The 24,962-nt window shown below is 37.8% G+C and overlaps 1 protein-coding gene across 1 annotated transcript in view; it reads left to right on the forward strand.

Annotated features, from left to right (window-relative positions):
- The first annotated feature begins 1,533 nt into the window (after positions 1–1,533).
- Positions 1,534–24,962, forward strand: part of plxna2 (plexin A2) — a 213,387-nt gene continuing 189,958 nt past the window's right edge. Inside the window, exon 1 of the mRNA XM_083570462.1 lies at positions 1,534–2,154. The gene's annotated coding sequence lies outside the window, so the exon portion shown is untranslated. The remainder of the gene's footprint in view (positions 2,155–24,962) is intronic.

A 24,962-nucleotide genomic window follows, 5' to 3' on the forward strand; every position in this document is an offset into this window, starting at 1 on the left:
GTGCTATCTGTCATTCTTTTTTGCAGGCCACTTGATGTCATCCTGTGGTTGTTGAGTGACATTCGAATAAATTGGAGGTCATCTTTGTCAGTGGAGAGTCGTTTTTGCCGTCTGCCAGTCTGTAGCTTCGATGTCCCCAATGTCTGCTGCCTAGTCTCATTCTTATCAACTCAAATATTTTAAATTTCAGACACATTCAATAGACAGAAATAGAATCACTGCCATACATGATTTATAGTCTAGTACAATTAATTATATTATTATAATTATAATATATTTATGTATATTTCACTATACCATATTTCACCAAGTCTCTGCTGAGTTACAGTAGTTATACAATAAAGTCATACCATTATATAGTAATATATCAACCAATAGTACTGTAAAATGATTTTTCCAGTTGAGGCATACCAGGCTATATTATTGACTATAGTATTGACTGTAGAACACATTTAAAGTCTCAGGCAACTTTGGAAATAGTAAATTTGATTGTACAAATGACAAATTCAATACAGTATACATACAACAACAGAGACAACTTATTTTAAGGTAACATCAGTGTTTTTAATGGAAAATGCAATAATTAAAACAGTGCTCTATCAAGTAAATTGTTGTTGATTTTATTGTTGCTGATGTTGTGTGTTCATTTATTTATTTTAACTTGAAAAGGGTACAGTATATTAGTAATGTGATGGAAAACCCGCGTAAACAGAATGCTGTAATTCTAGGTTTTAAACGATAGATGGCACTGTACTAACAACATTTCTGCTGACTCGTTCTCTCTGTGACTCCTACCATTGTTTTACCCAGTATGAATTATTATTATTATTATTATTATTATTATTATTATTATTATTATTATTATTATTATTATTAAGTGTTATTACTGTGTCTATTAATGTATGTAGGTGTGTGTGTGTGTGTGTGTGTGTGTGTGTGTGTGTGTGTGTGTGTGTGTGTGTGTGTGTGTGTGTAAGTGTTTGTGTGTTGTTTAGAAGAAAATAAATTTTTAATTAAACATTAGAACAACCACTCCAAACATTTAATCTATTTGCTTAATGTAAAGCAGCAGTACATTATTGGTATTAAGGTACGATAATTGCGGGTACTGTATTGTTTCGTGGGGAGAGGTATAAAAACCCTTGAAAATGCATGACATCCGGGTCAACTCATATACGTATATATATATATATATATATATATATATATATATATATATATATATATATATATATATATATATATATATATATATATATATATATATATATATATCATAGTGAATGCTCCACCTGAAAGCAGAAGTTGTATCCTGGTTAGAATTGCAGCTGAGTAAATGCTTTGCATTGAAGCAAAGATCATTTAGCCTTTTGCATTCTGTAAAAAAAAAAAAAAAAAAGCCAGTGGTGGAAATTAACCAGGTATAGAAATACATCTAGACTATTTCAGTTTTTTTTTTTATTATTATTAATGAGTGTACCGTGTTTCCCTCAAGCGCTAGCGCGTGCAGGATGAGGAAGGAGGGATAAGGGAAGAGAGAGAGAGAGAGGGGGGGGGGGGGGGGGGGCTTTAAACGCTGTGCAGTGGTGTAACGCCGTCTACATACGCACACGCGCGCGCACACGCGCTCTCACTCTCGCATTGTACCGCGCGCTCGTGTCTCGTGCTCCTCTGAGACAAGACCATCATTGAAGTGAAACTGGAGATAGACCGTGTGGAGATCAGCGAGCAACTACCTAAAGAGCACGAGAGAGCAGGAGATCACACTTCCTGAAGCGCACGGAATGATCAGACATTTCTAAATGAGCATCTTCATAAAACAGAAGCTTTCTGATCAGGACAGAGCGGCTGCATCCCAAATCCCCAAAACCGGCATATGAGCGAAGAGACTATAGAGAGGAAGACAGCGCAGAACCTCTCTCTTGTCCTTCTTTTGTCCTGCTGTTTTTGAGGAATTTCCATTATTTTTGCAGATCTGATGCTTTATTCGGTGAGCAGCCTGATGTGGATTTATTCGAGCTGAGAACACACGCGCGCGCGCGCGCGCACGCACGCACGCACACACACACACACACACACACACACACGGAGGCGCAAACCGAGCCGATTCCCCGCGCCGGAATGAGCCGCAGTTCCTCGTTGCTTCCAGTGAAGGTGAGTGGGAATGGGATCCGGACTCATGTCGGAAGCTCGGAGCGCTCGTGAGCGTGACATGTGGCCGTGAATACTAATGCTTGATAATCCTCAGGCATGCTTGAACATTTCCGCGGCGAAACCCGGCGAGCTGTCGCGCGTTGACGGCTGCATTAACTCCAACTGACAGCCGAGTCTCGCATTCAAGCGTTCTTCAACTCAGATGACCTGCGAGTAGCTCACATCCTTTTTCTGCTTTCTTATCACCCTTACCACAAACTCTAACATTCCTTTTCCCTGGATCATAAAAACAAATCCACCCATTCATATTTCTTGCTATCAATCCACTTCATTTTCATTTCAATTCTATGAAAGAATAACTAATTTCGATGCATAATCTCCATCACCTCCATGCAAACTAATGCAAAATGACTGAACTATAATACAGGAATCAGACTACTTACACACTACAGTTAAATCAGTAAAAATCCATTGCTTCATTCATGATAACACCAAACATAGCATATTCAGTTTACAAAACATAGATAACTATATATATATATATATATATATATATATATATATATATATATATATATATATATATATATATATATATATATAACACAGACCTCAGCACCTCTCTGTCCAATAACAGAAAATGCAAGAGCTAGATTATGTGAATGGATTACGCACCATGCTACTTGTATTATGCGAGCTGATATGGAGAGTTGTCTTTGATGTCTTGAACATGTAAGAAATCCTGGAGGTTGCAGGCTGCGTCTGCTATACTACCTTCAAGTAGTAGGCGAGCAGAATCTCACATTTCTGAATGTAGTCAATATATGAGTCTAAAAGAAAGTGTGGAAGGTGCCTACACACAGTGTGATACCATAACTATGATATTAGTCATCAAGATGTTCATGTGGTTGAGATGAATTATAACACTGCATTATAACAATCACTGCAAACATTGCACCTCCTTACCTGTTTTAATATAATCAAGACGTTTATTAATATGATGTAATCATATATATCAAATAGTGTGCATATTGTCTTGATAAGTTGCTTCAATATTTGTTGTAAATGTACGCATGAAGTTTCATTACAACCATTTAAATTTAGCAAAATGTTTTAGGATTATCCAGCCATCTCGATAAGACATATCTGAAATGTGATCACACAGTTTAATGCTGGTCAAAAAGTCCATGAGATCAGCTTTACGTTTAAATGTTAATTTGTGGTTGCTGTGGACCAGCAGATCCAGGCTGTACACCATTCATCCCTCCATTTTATTCAGCACACTTAACCACACGCTGTCCAGAGCGGAGAAGAAAAGTTGTTCAAAGTCGAAAATTGTACCGAATTTGCATTATAATACCTCGCTACTGCTTCGAGGAACAAGCCAACAAGACTTGCTTTATAAGCAGAGAATAAGTGAAGTGAAGTCGAAGTATGATCAATGTTTTCATTTCTATTTAATGCTACTGGCTTTAGTCTGTTTTCAGTGAGTCTATTAGCCTAACACACACAAAAAAAGGAACTATCCTTTTTTTAAACCTTTTAATGGTCAGAGTAAGTTTTACACAGTGTTGGGTTTAAACCTTAATTTTAATCCTGAGACACACCAGTACAGAAAAGTCATGTGATTGAAACAATACTAATCACTTTGTGTCACACGTGAAATTTACACATACAGTATTAAACACTTCACATCCGGTTTCAAGTTTTTGGTCTATTTTTATTTAGGATTTTTGTTCCCCCCAATTAGTGGTTTCTTTCCATGTGATTTTGCCCACTATGCATTTTTCACATGATGTCCTGTTCACGTGAAATTTCAGAAATGTACCTTGGCGTTTCTAACATTTCGCTCAATTGTAAAAAAACCCAAAATAAACTGCAAAGCGTGTGTGATTGTCCCATACAGGGAAGAACGTCAGTCAGTAATATGACTGAGTTAAGTTTTTAAATTCGAGGTATTCTCTTTTGAAATCACGACTGTTTTAAAAATTGGAGAAGCTAAATATTATGATGACAGTTTTTTTTAAAGATGACTGTTTTTCAAAGCCAGGGTTCTTTTACAGAATGGGTGCACCAGTAAGTCCACGGTGCATGGTTGAAAAGCTTTTTAGAAAAGATTTATGTGTCTTTACATTTTGAAAGAAATATTACTAAAATAGATTCTCAAAGAAGGAAAGATCTTCCCCAGGGTTCAACTTTCACTACCCAAAAAAAGTAGAGAGCATTCATTAGGCAGGAGGCATGGTCATCCCTGCCAGTTATTTTGTGCATGCAAATCGTAGTACACTGAACACAAAGTGAGGTACTATTTTACAGCTTGGGTTAAGTTTGTAAAAACATTATTGGTATATCTGATGAAAAGAATGGTGGAAAGGTTTCCGAGTGATGCCTTACAGTAAACGGATAACAAGCGCTTCCAAGAACTGACCTAAACCAGCAGCTGCACATGGCTAATTCGATGAATTCTGTCTAAGAATAAGATCTGAAATCATGTGTGGAAATGCTTGGGAACAAGAGCGCTGTTTTTCTTTTCTTACCACCGGATTGATCGAACGGTATGGACTCTTTTGTTGGCTCCGCGTTTTTGTCTGGTGAAAGTGAGCAAGAGCTGCAAACACTGTCATTGCCTTGCACACAATCATTCACTCCTTTCTGAGCTAATAGTCACAAATGGATTAGGACAGAACTTCCATAGCTCATTTTCTCCAATGAAGCCATGGGAGAGGTAAAAAAAAAAAAAAAGAAAAGAAAGAGAGTGTGAAGCATCTCTACATCACACTCTTTAATCAATAAGGTTAACGACACAAAGGCATGGGGTCACGACTTGTAGTCATCGTTCTCCCTGTGTAACGCTGTTCACTCGAACTCAATCCGGGGGTAGTCACACTCGGCCAAATAAATGCTCCTTTCGCAGCATGAGATTCTTTGGTTGAATTTCTATGTTCAGTGAAATTGTCAAATAAGCCTTTCAGCCTCTAATGCCTGGACGCATGGTATTGATTTGCGTATGTCAATCCAACTCGTTAAATGTTTCCTGGAGGCTAATTGGGGGGTATTATGTGCTTAACAGGGGTTTGTCTGGTTCTCTGTAGCTCCAAGCTCCCAGAGCTCCCAGTTTGCATGCATTTGTAGGAGGGTCTAACTTTCTCATCTTTCTGTATAATGCACATATCTGAAGCACCTGGTTTAGGAGTAGGTTTGGTGAAAGGCAAGTTGGAACTGTAACTCGAGGCCTTGTTGACTATCAAATATAAATAGGCATGACTTTACGACTAAATTGCGTGACTTAGCAACTGTGAGGATGCACTTTGATTTGTACGTGTATGTGTATCTGCGGATGTTAATGTCTATAGTAACAGAGCGCTTTAGTAAATAGTGGATGTTCAAATAAACCACCTTCATCAACAGACGTTCTTTTACAGTGATAAATAAATATAAACAACAGTCTGATGCTGAATTTGTTTAAATGCGTGTTGCCTGATCACTCACCTTCTGTCACACTTATCCTGATACGCCTCGTTCTTTCTGAAGGATGCTGTCTGGCTCACAGTCATGGCTCAGTAGCGCCTCCTATTGATTTATATTAAGATGAAATTAGTAAGCCAGAGAGTACAGTCTGTGAGAGCCTTAAGATACATCTGAATATCCACTGTTGTAACACTGCAAATTCCCATTGGCTCATGATGCTGCATGTTTGTGCATCAGGGGTCAATCTGTCTCCGATGTGCCACTGTGTCTTTTAGCTGCACACCTTCACAGCTCTTCCAAGGCCTCTCTCTCTCTCTCTCTCTCTCTCTCTCTCTCTCTCTCTCTCTCTCTCTCGCTCTCTCTCTCTCTTTTGTCACATCTCATCTCCTTTCTAATATCTCTCTCTCTCTCTCTCTCTCTCTCTCTCTCTCTCTCTCTCTCTCTCTCTCTCTCTCTCTCTCTCTCTTTCTCTTTCACATCCTCTCAGTGGACATGCCCCTGTTTAGCCTAAAAGATTCTGACAAGGCGTTGTGCATGCAGCCGGAATACTTGACCTATTTCTTAATGAGTGAACAGTACAAAATGTGTTCTGGGGACCGCGTTTTTGCTGCCCTGTACAAACTTGACCTCTCTCTCTCTCTCTCTCTCTCTCTCTCTCTCTCTCTCTCTCTCTCTCTCTCTCTCTCTCTCTCTCTCTCCCTCTCGCTCTCTCTCTCACACACACACACACACACACACACACACACACACACACACACACACACACAGAGGATATTCCAATGACATTATTATCGATACAGATTATTTATGCTATGCTAGAAAACTAGTAACTCATGACACTTGGCACTTTAACCTTCAATTTCCCTTGTGGGGAGCAGTTTAATTTTCTTAAAACTGTCAGATGTTGCTCTTTTTCATTTGGTCCCCATGACCATATAACAACACGTCGTCGAACACACACACACACACACACACACACACACACACACACACACACACACACACACAAATTCACACTTGTGATGGAGATGTTTGTTTCTGTGTGTGAATATAGTGTCTAGTTTTTTAATGTGTCTGGTCATGCCTCCTTCATCGCTTCATGGCCATGCTGTTTATCTGAATTCTCACCAGCCCAGCTGTCACAACAGAGATCTTTATCACCCTGACCCTTAGTTGCTATTCTCTCTAGTACAGAGAACATGACTCATGGGTTTGTATGTGTGTGTGTGTGTGTGTGTGTGTGTGTGTGTGTGTGTGTGTGTATGTAATATAGCTACATATTTGTTCGTGCACCAAACAGCGTTTTGTTGATAAAAGAGCTGACTCTTCTTCAGTCTGCCCAGTGGACTTTAGCTGCCCTTTTCACCACTGTTTGGCTTTATCTACAGAAAAGGTTGTAGGCATTGTGCTGGGATAATTTGTCTATAACACTACTGTCACTTTAAGTCATGACCCCAGAGCTGAGTTTCACTATAATTAGGCTTGTAACATTGAAGCTGATAATTGGGAGCTGGTAGGTCACTGAAGTCATCAGGTCAAACCAGAGCTTGGGCTGCAAAACTGTTCATGTCCTCCTTGTGTCTAAGTGGGTTTCTTTTGGGTTTTTTTGGGTTTCCTTCCACTGCCATTGTAGAAGGTGGTTTATCTACAGTAAATCAACCACATACATAACCAGGGTAAATTAGTTATTCAGAATTATTGCCACCCTTGTTAAAATGTGTAAGTCATGAGACTTCTTATGTTGTTAATAATAACGGCCACTGAAAATCGTACACCAAAAATATGAGAAATGTAACCTTTCATATGAAGTAAATTTAAATAAAAAAAAAAGTAAATTTAAGAAAAAGACCTTATTAAAATGGATTCTTAGCAGAACCATGAAAATGAATCCTAGAAAATTGTATGAACAAATATTTTTTTACAGAAACATGCCAGGGAGCTGTCTTTGTGATTCTGAAATCTATCTATCTATCTATCTATCTATCTATCTATCTATCTATCTATCTATCTATCTATCTATCTATCTATCTATCTATCTATCTATCTATCTATCTATCTATCTATCTATCTATCTATCTATCTATCTATCTATCTATCGTCTGAGAGATAAAATCCTAAGTAACTAAGGCCAACAAGCCTTTCCTGGTTTAGTGTGGTTTAATTTCCTGGTATAGTGTTCCTTTTTATGCAGACTGCATTATGCAGCCATTTATAAACTGTACACTAGAGAACAGCTCAATAGAATTGGTTCTTTGTAACCAAAAGCCTAGTTTATCTTTGACAGCCTTTATTATCTTGCGTGCTAATTTGCCATTACATTGAGGCCATTTCAGACTGATAGCCACAGGGTCAAAGATGTCAAATACAAACATAACACAGAAAGCAAAAATCAATGCACACATACTCCACATCCAATACTCAAATCCAAGCATGGATGTACTGTTAAAAAAGAAATGCTGGCTAAAACATGCAGTGTGTTTTGCAGTGTGTTTTGCAGTGTGTTTCTGTCAGCAGTAGATTGTTGGCATGATTATCACAAAAATAATAAACTATGTAGTTAAACACTTTAACAGACTTAAGAAACAGACAACAAACCAACTTATTTAACTCATAGCAATTACCCTACCTTCACCAAGATAAACTTTTACAATGAAAGTTTACTGCCGGAAATGCAAAATACTGACTATTAATCTATCAAATAATGTCACATTAGTTGTGTGGTCTTGCTTCTTTTGTCTGTCATAATTTTTTATCTGCATTAGAGTCTAAAGCAGACTGTTGATAATAGACTATAGAATAGAAAAAGAAAATAGACAACTTTGACAACTGAAAAAGACTAACATTATTATCCATGTATTACCTTAAATATCAAATCAAATCAAATTTTATTTGTCACATACACATACATACAGAGTACGACTTGCGGTGAAATGCTTTGGTAGTTGTTCTTAAACTGTACACTCAAATGAACAAATATGTAAAACAGTGATGCTGAAATAGTTGAAAGAATTTATTTAGCCAAACTCAAGATCATGGGCCATATATAGCCTGCTCCCCCATTTCATTCACAAGACCGGTGTGAACTTGCAAATAAAGGGTGCATAGTATAGTATTATACCAGTGGCGGGCGGTCAGGGCCAGCAAAGCCTTCTCAAAGCTGGCCTAAACACTATCAGAAGCACTGACCTACATTTACAACCTAAATTCTAATCATTGTAATTGTATACATTTTTCCCAACAGTTTATTCTCTACATTTCGTAGCATTTTTCTTGGCTGCACTGATTCCAGTACCTGTATGTGGATGTTAGATCTTTTGTCCTATCAGATTTCAGCCTCTATGTGCTGCCATGTCAATCTAATCTGCCCCAAGCCTTCAAAGTTAATACTGCTGGCTCTTTGACAATAGAGAATATTTTGAATGGGTCTGTTTGTATAACCAATCAGATTTCATATTCGCCTCACAGAATAGCGTAAGCATTTTTTCCATCCTCTGAATGGCTGGTCAGAAGGAAACTGTTACAGCCATGTTAGACTGGCAAAATACGTGTGTAGCGCTCTGCACACATTAATACATCTGAGATAGACTTTTTACACCTACGGAGAAAGAGAAATTTATTTGGTCTCGGACACACCTAAAAATTAATTTTCAAGAAAATTAATTATGAGTCTGCATCTCTGTGAGTAGGTTGTATTTTATTTACATTTGAATGTTTTTGTCATGTAATTAGACAAATGTTGATTCTGAACCGCACCAGATGATGTAGGTGCACAGTTGCGGTTGTAGTGTAGAGGTTTGGAGTCTTAACTGGGTTTCTTGCGTTAGTAAAATGGTATTAACCCTTAACATGTGAAATGCCTCTCTCTCTGTAATGCCACACGTTGTTAAATTGCGTTTTTGTATAGTATTGATGGTTTCTATAATCGCGATGTGATAGTGGTGGTATTAAGTGGTGGATTAAGTCAGGTAAGTCCTCACTCACGGCCCAGGTACCAAATGCACAGGGCACCACTGTATTATACAAGTAATATTTGATGGAACTATTATACAAGAAATATATGAGGGACATTCTTATAATTTTTGAATCTGGTTCCCCTCAATGATTCTTCCTCATACCATCATAAAGATTTTTTAATTACCACATTAATTTGGCTTACTCATTAGGGATAAACTTATAAGGAACAAACTTACAGGCACTAAACTTATACATTCATATCTCTATAAAGCTGCTTTCGGACAATGTGTATTGTTAAAAACCCTATACAAATGAAGCTGAATTGAATTGAATATTTAATATCTGTAATTCACACCAAACTTGCCTGTGGTCTGTACACGGTATAGTGTGTGAATTGGCTCACTTCTCACATGGCTGACAAACTGGTTAAAATTGATGCAAATCTGCTGTTGGATGCAAATCAGGCCTGCTCATATAAAAAATGTGAAAAAAAAAAAAATTTAATACACATCAAATGTTGACCTTTAAAGTGTCTCAGCTACAAATTGTGAAATGATTCACCTGGTGTAAAGACAAAAAGAAAAGATGGAACGTTTTTTTTATAGCAGTGATATAAAGATTGTGTTCTTAATTAATCTCTTTCTTTTCCTACAAACATACCTTTTGACTTTAATCTAATAGTGTTTATTGAAGGAATACATGGTAATGCATTGAGAAAATGAATAGCCTAAGTTTATGGCATTTCAAGGACTCAGAAAAATGCTGATGTGGCTCGAGCAGAAGTTGAGAGGAAAACAAAAACATGATCTATTTGCATCATTTGAAATGAACTTGTCATGTCTATTGTAATTGATACTGAAACAGAGAATAATTGTTCAGTTCATCAATTAAAAAAATAATTAACTGATTGATTATAAATCGAAATAGTTATTGCATCCTTGCCAGGAGTGCTGAGAACTGTGTCTTAGAGCAAAAGAGACAGCAAGAGTGTATATATAGGAGCAGATACAGAGAGGGTGAGACAGAGAGAAAGAGAGTGAAAAAATGAATGGCTGGAAAATGGTTAGCATGCACTCTTTGCCATTGAGAAATGTGCAGCTCATGTCTTGATATTTCTGCCCTGCAGCTGCCAACTTGCCAAAACAAAGCCTTTTGTCTCGATCTGCACTTTGGCAGATGGAAAAGAAGATGGTAAATGAAAAAAAAAAAAAAAAAAAAAAAAAAAAACACTGAGAAGGACAGAGCTAGTGGACCATGATGGGGCATGCACACACTATGGCCAGTCCTTAGGGAAGACTAACGGTCCTACGAAAACAAAAACAATGTGGTTCCTAAGCTGAGCCAGTGCCAGAGCAACTGTGCAGCCCTCTGTTTTTTTTTTCAGCTGTAGCCACTTGTTTAAAGCAGTAGCCACTGCCTCAAAGCTCTCATGGGCCCTTGCGGCCTTTATTAAGATGTTAATGGAATTGCCTTCATGACACATTTCCATGGGATGGATTCACTCACCATGGCCATTCTTCAGTGCCTTAGTCTGCCTGCCACTTTCAATACATCAGCTCCTTTTAAACAACAGGTTCTTCATCCATTCATGTTCGCTCACTATAGTCGTGTGCTTCTCTTTTCTTCTCTGTTTTTCTTTCTCTGACTTTCTCCTCTGCTGTTTTTCCCCTTTCGCACCCTCTGTCTGTGTTCTATCCTTACTTGGCGTAATGGTGGCCCAGTGGTTAAGGCTGATCAGATTGTCATAAGTTTTAGTTTGTGGTTGGACTCTTGAGCAATGCCCTTTACCCTCTGTACTCATGCTGACGGATCAGTTCCCCACTAAACTAGGATATTTGAAGAAAATATATCCTATCATGTTGCTGTTTCTGAATATAATAAATAAAGGCTATCCATTTCTATAATCCCCTACTTTAATGTTTTTATTTTTTACTTATAGTTATTCCTTTCTCCCTGTCTCTAGTATTCCCTTTTCTATCCTTATTGTTTTGGATCTCATTGTGGATCTGAGTGTTGAAATGATAACCCATATAACCCAGCTAAATAGATTACAAATACATATAATAATTTTCCCATTATGCTCTTCACCATAGTTCAGCTTGACTATGAGGCAACTCCAGACTCTGTGACAGTAGATTGTAAATTTTGGATCTGAAAAACATTGCAAAGGGATACTCTCATCGTCTTTTTGTCTTGCACAAACCACTAAAACTGTCTAGTATACCAGTTCACCCAAGACTGCATTACATTTACACTGCTATAAAAAAAAAAAAACGAAGGACCTTATACTTTTCAATTATAAAGCAGTGCTCTTTTGTGATTTCTGAAAGTCTTTGCCTTCTCTCAGCATGACACTTTCTCTTAAAGTATGTTTAAATTTAACACCAACTCTGACAGCATCTATAATCAATTAGTTCATGCTGTAGCTGTGTGATGTGTCTTATTGTCTGCCTATGAAAGTTGACAGTAAGTGAGCAACAAAAGAATAAAGAGTGAGAGCTCCAGGGTGTGTGGGATGGGATCGGGTATGAGTGTGTGTATAGGGGGGGGTAGAAGGGGACACACGGGGTGTCAGGAGATCCAGATGGGCATCTGCTCTTGACAGACAGTGTGTGTGGCCTGACAGTGTGTGTGTGTATAGCCTGAGAAAGGAGGGCACAAGCATAGGTAGGGGTTCGGGGTCCATGTTGCCCACTTGTGAACGTTGCCATGGTTACCAGGAGGAGGCGCGGTGCTTGTCTAGTCCACTTGTTGGAGGGCAATAGAAAGATGTGCCAAAGGCTATTCTGTGCTGCCAGCGTAGGCCAATTACAACCCAGCTCTTTCACTGCGTCGAAAGGGGGGTATTTTACATTCTAGACTTGCTGAAATGTTCGTATAAATTAATGAGTAATCAATTGAATTTGTATTTTGGTTTATTTATATAACAAATATGAATGGGTATTGTGACAGAGCAGCTATAAAAGTAAAATCTGGATGTAGGTTAAGATCCCCAACGAGCAACCAAGAGGAGGAGAAATGCTTCCTGAGATGACATGATAAGAAATCTTGAAAAGAACTTTTCTCAAAAGGAAATCCAGTCTCTTCTAGGTGACTCTCTGGGATTATAAATCATTATTCTTTGAAAGCCCTGCACTATAGAACCAAAGTATACTAAGTGTGATGAATTTTTTTTTAATACGAGTCCTGGGATGAGTATGGGGAAGCTGTTCTTAGATATAAATCTTCAGTATCTAGGATGAGTCTTGTGCAACTGTGTCCCACTAGGGTGTCCTTGTGGGACAATGCACTGCAGCACAATGTGAGTCAGTAAAAAGAATGAATCAGGCGGAACTGGAGGGCGAGAGAGGGGAGCCACAGCAGTGTGTCAGCATCACGTACCGACATCACATCAGCTATAATCAAACTTTTGCTTTTTGTGTCCTTTTCCATTGATTTGTAGTGTCATTAAATGAATAAGAGGATGCACGTTAAGTGCACATTTCGTTCCAGTCCATCAGGTGTGCGTTGTCATGTGCTGACAAGAACGACTCCTTTGTTGTGGGAAGGTAATTGCTTTTAACCTTCCTTCACCTACGGGCACATACGTGTACCCACCTGCACCCGAGCCACTGGCTTTGTTACAATTCTCAAGCCAACCGTGGCCTTATCAGCTTAGATAGCTCGTCATTCCTGTCGGGAGGCAGGCGCCTTAACACATCCTCTCTGCCACAGCTGGAAAAAGGCAGAGATAAGCCTCCAAAATTCATTCCTGGGCCAGATAGCAGACACAGCCCCCTCAGATGGAAGAGAAAGAGTGTAAGGAAGAAAAATAGGAGAAGTGAAGGATAGGGGAGAGCAAGAGAGACACAGAGAGAAATGATTGCTCCGTCATCCAGATAAACATTTTTCTAAAGTGTCAAGCAAAACAATCCTGAAACCGAAGCCATGATGAAAGACCTTGCAACTATTAAGTTAAAAACTTGAAAATGACATGTCCTTGCTTCACACTCCAATCATGCCCCTGTTAAGTGCTGCTTCAATCTAGAATGCAAGGGCACAGCAATTACAGACACAAGAATCAATGTTGAAAGTACTGGATGCTGTTTAAAAAAACGCAGGCCCGGCTGGCACAATGAGGGGCATTTTCAACATGAGGGGCAAGCAACTTCAGTTGTCTCTTACATTTTCCTCTTGTGTTTATCATTCATCATTTCATTCTGAAAGCCCAGGAGAGTGCAATAAGACTAGATTGTGCTTCATGTGCCATGTTGAATGTATGACTATGTTTTCAAAGTTAGACTAGGGCTAGACAAAACTGATGATATCCCACAGCACTGAGGTTTGTGTGTGTTTTTTTCCACTGGTTCATGTCTACATGACCTCAAAAAGAAAAAAAATGCCGTTTGCTTACTGAAATATTAAGCAATATGAAATATTTAAAAACACAGTTGACAATTACCAAAGAAAATCTCTTACAAGCCCTGTGTATTTTTAACCCTAAATAACCAACCTTCTATTACTGACATGATCTGTGTATGTTTCATGTGCAGCAGATCTCTGAATACAGTTTATTATTATTTTCTTTGTGTGTGAGAATAAAGGGAATATAAAGCCTAAATAAAATGTTTCTATTAGAAATTATTTGACAAAACATACCCAAAAGGTTATTAGAATATTTGCACTGTATCTCCAGTTTTCTCTACAGACAATGCCTGCAATATCTACTCCGCATATTTTGTCTCATCACGCTTTTTATTGGCTTCCAAACAAAATAATCCCAATGCCACACACACACACACACACACACACACACACACACACACACACACACACACACACACACACACACACACACACACACACACACAATAACAGACAACGCTCCTATTTACTTTTATGGAAAAAGTGGTGTGTTTCAGTTTGGTATCTCTCCAATGACCATGTAGTGTAGTACATACCTATATATTCACCAAACAACAATGTGCAAGTTATCAATGTGGTGTAGTGTGAATGGATCAGTTGTAAATGTAGAGTTACATTTTAAAGCATTAATTCCAAAATAGATGTTATGGAAATTTTAAGCAGATTTTAAGCACTTTTAAGCAGATATGTGCATGATATTTTGACTGATGCTGCATATGTTTCCCCTAAAACCCTGTTTTAAAAACATGTATTACATAAGGGTGGCTAAAAACTTGATCTCTTATGTCTGAAATTGTTGGTTCCACTACTCTGCCTGTAGTTTAGCAACAGAAACCTTGTAGGCCTTGTAAGAGTGCCCCAACAGATTTAATACCAAGGCTCCTCCGGTGTCAGGATGAATGAAATGGGCTACATGACAGCAACATCTCCCATCAGCCTTGCGTGTCTGCTGCCGCACAAGCGGCATAATTATGAACATAGATGTTTGACTCTTAAGTCACAGGAAATAAATAATCAAATGGTGACACAATGTGTAATTCACAGATCAACATCAATGTAGGTCAATTAAGCTTATTTTCCTTCACGTTTATAGGGAGCAATGGGTTAGGGTATCTAAGACAATTTTAAGTGTGACGGCACTGAGAGGCTTGGCAGAGGACTGCAGAGTCCTGTGTTGTCCGCTGAGATGCTGATTAAATATGACTGTGTCGGAATTGCTGCCTACAGAGAAAGATAGGAAAAGAAACAGAGTGAAAGAAAGACAGGCAGACAGTGAGAGAAGGGGAAGTTGTGGGAGATAAGGAAAGACAGATATGGATAGAAGTGTGCTGGGCAAGTTTTTACTTGAAAGATGTGACTGACTGTATTCTCATGTGTCTGTGTGTAACAGTCGTGGATCACCGGATCACCTACTAATGCTCTTTAATGCCTAAACATAAAAGGTGAGAGCATGTCATTTCCTTGCTTTATCAATGTCATGCTTTAGCTTTGGGGTTATGATAACTCAGAGCACCACTGTGACATTCTGCCTTTTTTTAGTGGTTATAATACTGATTATTGTTTCCTTTATTTTTCTTATTCAGGTGGCTATCTTTTTTCTTTCTAAAATAAAGATATATAGCAGACATACTTGCACAGCTGAGCTTTAGGGGTCCTGATCAAAGATTGCTCAGCGGTGCTGGGATTAGAACTTACAACCATTTAGGCAGGATCCCAAATTTTTAACCACTAAACCACCGTTATCCTGCATGCCCGCTGTCTCTGGCTTTAAATTATAAGCCTTACTTGGCACAAAATAGGAATGCAGAGAAATGATTCAAACTCTGCTTTCTGGGAATAAAGATATATGCTTTTCTGTTGTTTGGGTAAAAGAGAGAATCCTGTGCTGTGGACCAGTTCAGAGGTGAAATAAGTCAGCTGCAGGTCTTTTACATGAGGTCTTTATACAAATTGGCCGAGTCTGAAATGTTAAAATAATGTTATATTTTATTATTATATAAGAAAATTATAATGTATATTATTATATTATATTATATTATATTATATTATATTATATTATATTATATTATATTATATTATATTATATTATAATATAAAGTAATGTTGTATTTCCATTTCATCAGTGCCTAGTTATTTTCATATTTCTGAACAAATCTGTCAATTACAGGCTTTGTCGAGGAATTTAGTTAGCCATACTGGGGGGAAAAAACGCTTTTTTATGACATGGGGGATTACAAATGCATTATCTTTCCTCATTAGCCCGCTTGCATGTATCATCAGCATGTATTATTTTTTCTTTCATATCAGGCAATTAAAAGCTTGTAACACAAGTGTTTTTTTTTTTTTTTGTGTGTGTGTGTGTGTTTTACTTTTTCCATTCTTCAGCTCCCAGTTCCTGCTAGGCTGAGTTGTCTTGGCAGGAAGGTGAAACAAGAGAATGTAAAGTGGGAGGGGTATGTGTGTGTGTGTGTGTGTGTGTGTGTGTGTGTGTGTGTGTGTGTGAGAGAGAGTATGTCTTGCAGCAGGGATATTAGTATGCCCTCCACTGTCAAGCCTGCTATCAGTTCCTGCATTGCCCTTTCCCCAATGCTATTTACAGGACTTTGGCAGATACCCAGTATGTTAATACATTAATGGGCACACACACACACACACACACACACACACACACACACACACACACACACACACACACACACACACACATATGCATGTACATTGATGTGGAGGATAGAAATCTGCCAGCCTTTGTTGTCATGTCTTTGCTGGACTTCTTCAAATGTACCGACATCTTGAGCTGCGTTTTCTTCCACTGATCATTGTGTTTTTTTGTGTATTATTACTTTACAAAGGATAAAGAGTAGCAGAATATTCCCACTGAGTCAACAAATGACATTTCTGTGCTTTGATATCCATAATGTCTGTGTTACATTATCATGTGATGATTAATGATTCTCACTGAAGGATCAGTGATCAGTTGGTGAAAGTAATCACATATTTCTTATTTCTTATTATTCTTATACTAATACTCTTAGTGCAAAACTCAAAATTCTTACTTCTAGCATGAAAATGTTTATAGCATTGGGTCTTTATTGTCTTGAGAATCACTTATCATGCCAGTAGGCAGCATCTGCAGCCCATGACAGCCCAGTCTGGGAATAAGGCAAAAAGAAATGCCAGGGAACTTGTGTTGGATTGTTCCCTATGCTACTGCGAAAGACAGGAACAGGAAGGACCTGGTGCTGGTAGGGTTAATATATGAGACACACTCGGGGGAAGTGTGATAGAAGGGGCATAGTGTTGAAGCCGGAAAAGAAAGGTGTTTTGGGATCTACATGCCAGGCAATATAGTACAGCTGGCACCAAGTCTTTGAAAGATTGGTGCCTTGACCGAATTTGAAAGAAAAGGATCGAGGTCATGAAGACAGATACTTACTTGGATTAGCAGTATTAAAGCCTATTAAGTCTATGCCTCTTTCAATCTTCCTAGGATTGAAGTTGTACACTGTGCAGGCTGGAAGATGTGCTGGCTGGTGTGCAGATTGATTTGCTGTGTTCAAATGAAGAAATATTGATTTTAGATCAGGCCTGCCAAGTACAAGATAAAAACAGAGAAGGGCTATTCGAAAAAAATTTGTGAATATCCAGCTACTTTCAATCCCTTGCTTACAAAAGGTCTAGATACGCATCTAACTTATAAATACGTATAAATGGAGACAGCAGTTACCTTTTAAAAGTTAACTATTAGTAATTATTTCATGGCTAATACATAAGATTTGCAAGTAGTAAGGTTTTGTTTTACACTGTTTCTTACAACTCTAACTTCATCTGTTTCGTAACTGAAAAAAGGAATAAACGCATGTCTCTGATCATATTCAGCTTCTGAGTGGCTACAACATGCTACAACAGATTATCCGCTGCCGTATTGGTTTCCATTTAAAGCATTGAAGGTTTCTTCACATGTTAAGCATTTCCTCTAAATCCCCACAAATGACTTGTTGCACCCATATCCAGTTAATGATCTTTGCAGACAGTTTTAGGGGCAAGAACTCCAAAGTTCTGTGATCTGGGTTTGAATCTGGTCATTTTTTTGCATTATTCTGGTTACAGTTGATATTTTGCAGCTGATCCAGTCATTGATACTACTACACAGTGACACTAGCAGTTATTCTTTTGCTGAATGCTATTTATTTTTTATTAAAGCATGACAAAGCTGTTGCTGCTGTTGTTTTTCTGTTTTATAAAGCAGATTGTCACAAAGCTTTTTAAACAGGCATCATGCTTTTTACCCCACAGTGTGAAAACCAATGGGGGGGCTTCCACTTCTGGCTAGTACTGTCACTCATGACCTGTTTTTATATTAGATTGCCTAGCAATAATAATTTATATCGTGCTTTAGTATCTAACAGTTAAAAATGATTGTATAGAGATAAACTGGGTATGAGTTCCTACAGTATCAGACTACCTTCTGGTTAACACATATTAAAATATTTTATGGATAATATCATAAATAACTCTTAATCACAATAATTTTCCAATGCAAGATTTATAGAAAACGTTTAAGATGCATAAGTATGATTATCTGATTAATTACATTTTCCTTTATAAGATGTGGAGGAGTATGTTTCACTTATCTAGCAAAGAGCATTATGGGAAGAAGGCAAGTCAGTGTGGGCAGTGCAATGCCCTGGGCTTTCACAGTAAAGTCCACATGCTATGGTATTCATGTAGACTTTACTTTGACACGTTACACCTAACTGAACATTCTTACAAAGTACAACCATTAATGGTAAAGTTTTTTCTTAATGACAGAATAATATTTTAGCCACACTGAAAAAATTGTTCAAAAATAGTTTTAAAAAGACGAGAACATGAGCATATGTGAGACTTGCTGGAGAAAGAAGAACAATCCACAGAGGCCTCACCTCACAACTTAGAGGACTTAATGAATTAATGAATGTTAATGTCTTGGTGCCAAATAACACAGCATACCTTTAGAGGTCTTGTGGATGCCTTGAAGGGTCTGGTCCTACATAATTGGTTTAATGTTATGTCTGATATATAATATATATGACACAGCCATCCTGGATAAGATAAGGTCTAATTTTGTTGCCTCAGTGTGTATTGTCTATCAAATTCAGCGTGTTTTTTCTTAACCCTCACAGCTCTGCCACTGATGGTCATATTAATGTTGAAAGGCATGTGGAGGTATATGTGCGATGTAGCCCAGCTATCAGCCATTATTGTCTACTCACGGCTCTCTCTGTCCCTCTGTGTGTTTCACTCTTTCTTTATCTGTCTTTGTCTGTCTGCCTCTGTCACATTGACTCTCCCTTACTCTGTCTCTGTCTGTCACATGCTCCCTTCCTGTCTGTTCTCTTTTTCTGCCTGTTGCTCTTTCTTTTACTGTCATTTATTCTCACTCTTGCGGTGTCTCTTTTTCATCTTTATTTATCTATCTCACACTTCTTGTGTCTTGCTACTTGAGATGGGTCTGATGTCAGCCTCTCTTCCTAGCCAAGTGAAATAGAAGCAAATTTTAATCATTGCACATGTACAGACCTGATCATAAGCAAGGGAAGAAAATGAAAATGTTCATGTTGTTGAGTATGAGCATAAATTCATCCGACGCTGATACAGCCAGACTGTGAAAAGCAGACAAACAGAAATAAAGCAAAGACAGAGAATTAAGAGGATTTAGATTATATTCATATTCAATTATAGTCTCATACTGCATTCATGTAATAAAGGTCTCATGCAGCATGTCCATAATTGGTCTCCAATGAAAGACAAACTTCTTTTGGATGAAACCCAACAGGTAGAGATGGGTATTAATAGGATCTGTAAAGCCTTATGCTAGTGCTACCATCCTATTATTATTCTGTTCACACGCTGGGTCGGATTTAGTGAATCCATGCTCTGAATTTCAATTCACTCACACTCAAAGTAGGTCTGGGTCTCGGCGTGTGATAATATCAATAAGCGTGTTCCATTAACCCTGGTCTCCACATTACAGCAGCTGTATCAGAATGAGTTATGGGGTGATTCCTGAAGCGAGTTCCTGAGCGAAGGCAGTAGAAAGAATGAGGATCCTTTGACTCTGAGAAATGCTTTCCTGTCACAAGGCGCAACTCAAAAATCTTAATCATAAACAAGAATCAAGTTCCTAGATCTTTTATTTTGGCTGAAACTCCCTTTCCCTATGTATCTATTTCCCCTGATTTTCTCATTCTCTCACTCTACTGCCTTGCACACACTTTTTTCAGCAGTGCCTGAGAACTCATTTAATGGTGACATTTTTGACAGACACAGGCCTTTTGCAAGCCCTTGTCCTCATTTTTTTGAGCTTACCTATACCCAGAGTCATTACCCCAGCCATCAAAGGAGAAAAAATTTCTAATAAATGAAAGGAGTAGGAAAGAGACCATGAATCCTGAGAGCAAGACTGGATAAACATTCATACTTTCTTTTTGAAATGAAAGGCATGAAATAAAGGTCCCGTAGGTTTCCCTAGTTTTCAACATCTGCTTTCTGTCAGTCTGCTAAGCAGCAATTCTTACTTCATCGGGCACATTTGTACATCTGAGTCTACACTGACTCAGAAATACACTTCGCTTTTGATCATCATCACTGCACCCCGCAACATTGTATACCCGCCCCAAATGGACATTCGGTGTAACCCAGATGAGGATGGGTTCCCTCTTGAGTCTGGTTCCTCTCAAGGTTTCTTCCTTATGCCATCTCGGGGAGTTTTTCCTTGCCACAGTCGCCAGTCGCCACCGGCTTGCTCATCAGGGACAAACTTACTCATAAAGAACATATTCATTTTTAATCACCGCATTATCTGTGTAAAGCTGCTTTGAGACAATGTTCATTGTTAAAAGCGCTATACAAATAAAAATGAATTGAATTGAATTGAATTTGTAATAAAGTTCATGCTCTTATGCCCAGCAGTCTGGATTGTGTTCAGTTCCTGAACTAAAGAATGACAGATCCTATGGATTGTTGTGCCAAAGACACACAATTCTTCACTAGTGTACCTCCTGGGTCAGTATGATATTTTATCTCCTTTGTAACAGTCATATAAATTTTTTCACTTTCTTAATGGCCACATTTGGTAGGTCAGACAACAGCACTCATGCTCACCTCCTGCCAAAGGTGTCTTTAATTGCTGTCATTACAGCATATATACTACAGATTCTGTTATTTACTCATGTTATAGCTTCCAGTAGTGCATCAGACAGAGGGCATTAGTTGTAATATACAAAACATTACAAAGCGGTGTGCAGTCTCTTACTTTGTGTGAAAGTCAAAATCTGCAAGTACATGCTAAACGAGGTGTGCACTTTGACTTGGGTCAAATGATGTGAGAGCATGCAGGACCGAGAGCTTACAGGAAGCTTCTGCACTTATTTTCCATCCTGTTGGCCATTTACCCAGAGCTAAAGCGGGAAGTATGACTCGACACTTCTACAGCAGCATTAGACAGGACTACATTCCATAGTTTCTCATACATTCTGTACGGTTAGTAACTTCTTTATCAGAGGGAAACACTCATGGTAATATGTACTATAAAGATCATTACCACTTTTCAATGTCTAATGTCTATGTACATAATCAGACATTTTGACAACCATTGGTGAAAATACACAATGAATAGCTTTACATACGGAATGGTTATAAAGACAATAATCATGCTGATTATGGTGATAAGAATTTGTAGAATCAGAAAGCTGATTCTCATGATGCTGATGAGAGTGATAATGAAGATTATGCTGATGATATGGTGTGCTTGATTTAGTTGTTCTATATTTTATGTCGAAAATTGTTTTATACCATTTCAATCAGCTAATTTGGTAATGAATAAGACAGGATGGGGAATGAACGTAATTAGGAAAATAAAAGAATAAGTGGAGAATAATGAATGACTTGGTGCTTAATGACAAAAAAGAACCCCTGCCATTTCACCTACAGTATAAACAACAATGCCATTTGTCCTGAAGGCTTGTAGGAAAGTAAAAGCGAGAGCCATTGGAGAGACATTGGACATTGGAGTCTCTGCCCAAAGATCCTAAATAAACATCTCTTTGCAAAATGCTTTACCTCTGCAATGATTACATAGTTGTTTTCTGTAATGTTTGTCATACCAATAATAACATTATAAAATGGCTCCATTAACATAAACTTTTGAACATTTTCTTAACCACTGTTTTAGAAAATAAATCAACACATTCTGACCAGACAGAAGCAAGCCTCCAGTAATGAGTGAGTGTGATTTAAATGGTGGCCAATCAGTTTAGAACTCTAGATGTAAAACAAAGCCGATAATGCATTAATGAAGAAGGAGAGATGTATCAGTACAGACATCTCGATTATTGCTTCACTTTCAGACAGATATTAGGCTGAGTAACAAGTTATGGACTTAATTTAAGTCTTTATTGCCTCTGATGAAATTAAATGTACTTGGGAGGGGGAGAGATTTCAAATACCTGAGTTCAGTCTGCAGTAATGGACTGATATTGGCTCCTAAAATAGGGTGCTCAGAGTGAGATTTGAGGCTATACTAGTGTAATAAGAGCCGTGTAAAGAGCAGAAAAAGTGATGCTGTAAGGCAAGATTTTCTCCCTATGTTAGGTTCGAGTGTTGGGCATGTCAAACAAAAGAGAGGCAGCATCTGCTGATGTTTTAGTGAAATTTTTACAAGGTGATTCTTGCTCATGAAACAACATGGTTTTTAGTTTAATGCAAACTCCATTCGTACTCACATTAGCTGCATGTCTGAGATCTCGGAGTTACTCTTAGAGGTTTTCTTGCCCAGTCTAATAGAGTACGCATTTGGAAAGGATTGGCACAGACTGGTGTATTCAAGCCCATAAAGTAGCTTCTAGAAGCTGCCTTCTTTTTAAAGCATGAAAGCCTTTACAGCATAGCTAATGGTTCCTGACAGCTGATGTTTGTGGCTTTTCTGCCCCATAGTTGGATAGCAGTTTGACTGTTGCAGTTCCTGAAACTACACTATATTGTATATAGTAAACTTAGTTTTAATAAAAATATTTTTACCACAACACTGAATACTGGATTTTCCAGTCAAATAGTGTGTTAAATCATTAGTTCATAATAAAAAAAAATCTTTTATTTTAGTACTTTTTCATTTCTAGTATACTAAAAACTCACAGGGACATCTTGTGTGGCTGTATAATGTAAGGCTTCTAAAAAAAAAACTCAAGATAATTGTATACAGCAAAATAAAAGTATAAAGGATAATATAATGCAACATTCTATGACATTTTGAAGTCTTCATTGTCAGTATGTTCAGTGTCATGGCTGTGTTGTTTGAATAAAGGCCTATTTTTGTTGTATAATGGCAAGATGTTTTTTTTTTTTTTTTTTTGTATTCAGATGGGAGTGTCAGGATCTTTGGCCCATGTATCTGAACCCTTTGTTGATCTGTTTTTTGGCATTCTGATTATTGGCTTCTCTGACTTTGTCTCTGCTGTCCCATATTGGATATTGGAATCGACAGTAAGAAAAAAAGCAGCAGTGTATCAGTGTAGGGTATAATTTATTTCTGCAAAGCTGCTTTGTGCATTGATAAAAAAACTAATTCAATAAAATTCAATTTAACTAAATGATGGAAGCAAAAACAGGACCATACTTCTTTGCAAACGTAATATAAGTATACAAGAGTATATATTTAAAAACAAATGTTCAAAGAGTAGAATATCTCATTAATAAATTGAATAATAATTTATTACAATTTTATTATTACAATTATTATTAGAAACAAAACACTTGCTATAGGCATATCTAGATATAAAGTGAATGAATTAATAGAAAATAATATAAATAAATTATTTAAATGTTTTATGTGCCCACAGGCTTGCACAGCAAATCTTTCGTTTTTTTCGTCAGCAAATCCCCCCCCCCCCCCCCACACACACACACACACAGACACACAAAAATAACCAGCATCTGTGCATGTAAGAAAACAAGACAACAAAATAAACGGACAAACAAACATGAACTGCTGCCTGAAATGTAAAACCTGATGATGAACCACCAAACACAGGGGTCGAGGTTCTATGGCTTAAAATATATCCTTGACTAGCAAAGAACAATGGAGAAACAAGCTGCTCGGTAGTTTGCAACCTAGCAGGCAGTGTTACTAGTGTTGCACACAACAGCAGTTGAGGGTAAATGATAGACAGAGGCAGCAAATGATGCAATGGTATTTTAGTTGTGTGGTAACAGGAGATGAGAGGACGACTTTAAACAGCTGACTTCCTAGCAGAAAATGAATTGGCTAATTCTGAGTCTAGACAGCTGGTGATATTTATGAAAGAGTTGAAGTGCCCTTCTTTTAAACAGCTTTGGACCCATATTTCAAACTATAGAGCTACCTAATTGAGAAGGTTTTATCATAAATTTACCAGTGTACTACAATCACACTCATGGATTACCTTGTCAAGTCTGTTATATAATGAGTATGACAGAGTATAACATAATTGCTGTCAATTTGTCAGATGAACATTAATGCTGCAAACCTTCTCTTCTAACACATATCTAAAGTGGATTCAGATCCAATGACACGAGGCACTGGAAACAGTGTACACATGCTCACTAAAACTAGGCAGCCAAAGATTGCAAGGCCAGATCATTACTACTCTTCTGCTTATTCACAGTGATTTGCTACTAATTGCAATTTGATATGTAAATTTAATGCAATTTGGTATTAATATGACTATTTAACTGTTTAAAGTTAGATTTAATATTATGGAACTTTCCCCAAGCCAATAGTTTTTATTCTCACATACACCATAGGATACAGCTGTTGGCACTCTTACAAGTTAAACTCTTTCACTCTTATACTGTAAATGCTCAAGCTAAAGACTTCTTAAATGATTTCTAATAGAAAATGTAAGCATTGTCAATATTAATATGTATTTATAACTTACATATATTGTCTTCCATACAAATCCCTG

The sequence above is a fragment of the Silurus aristotelis genome (genome assembly GCF_946808225.1).
Source record: "Silurus aristotelis genome assembly, chromosome: 19".
Taxonomy (NCBI): domain Eukaryota; kingdom Metazoa; phylum Chordata; class Actinopteri; order Siluriformes; family Siluridae; genus Silurus; species Silurus aristotelis.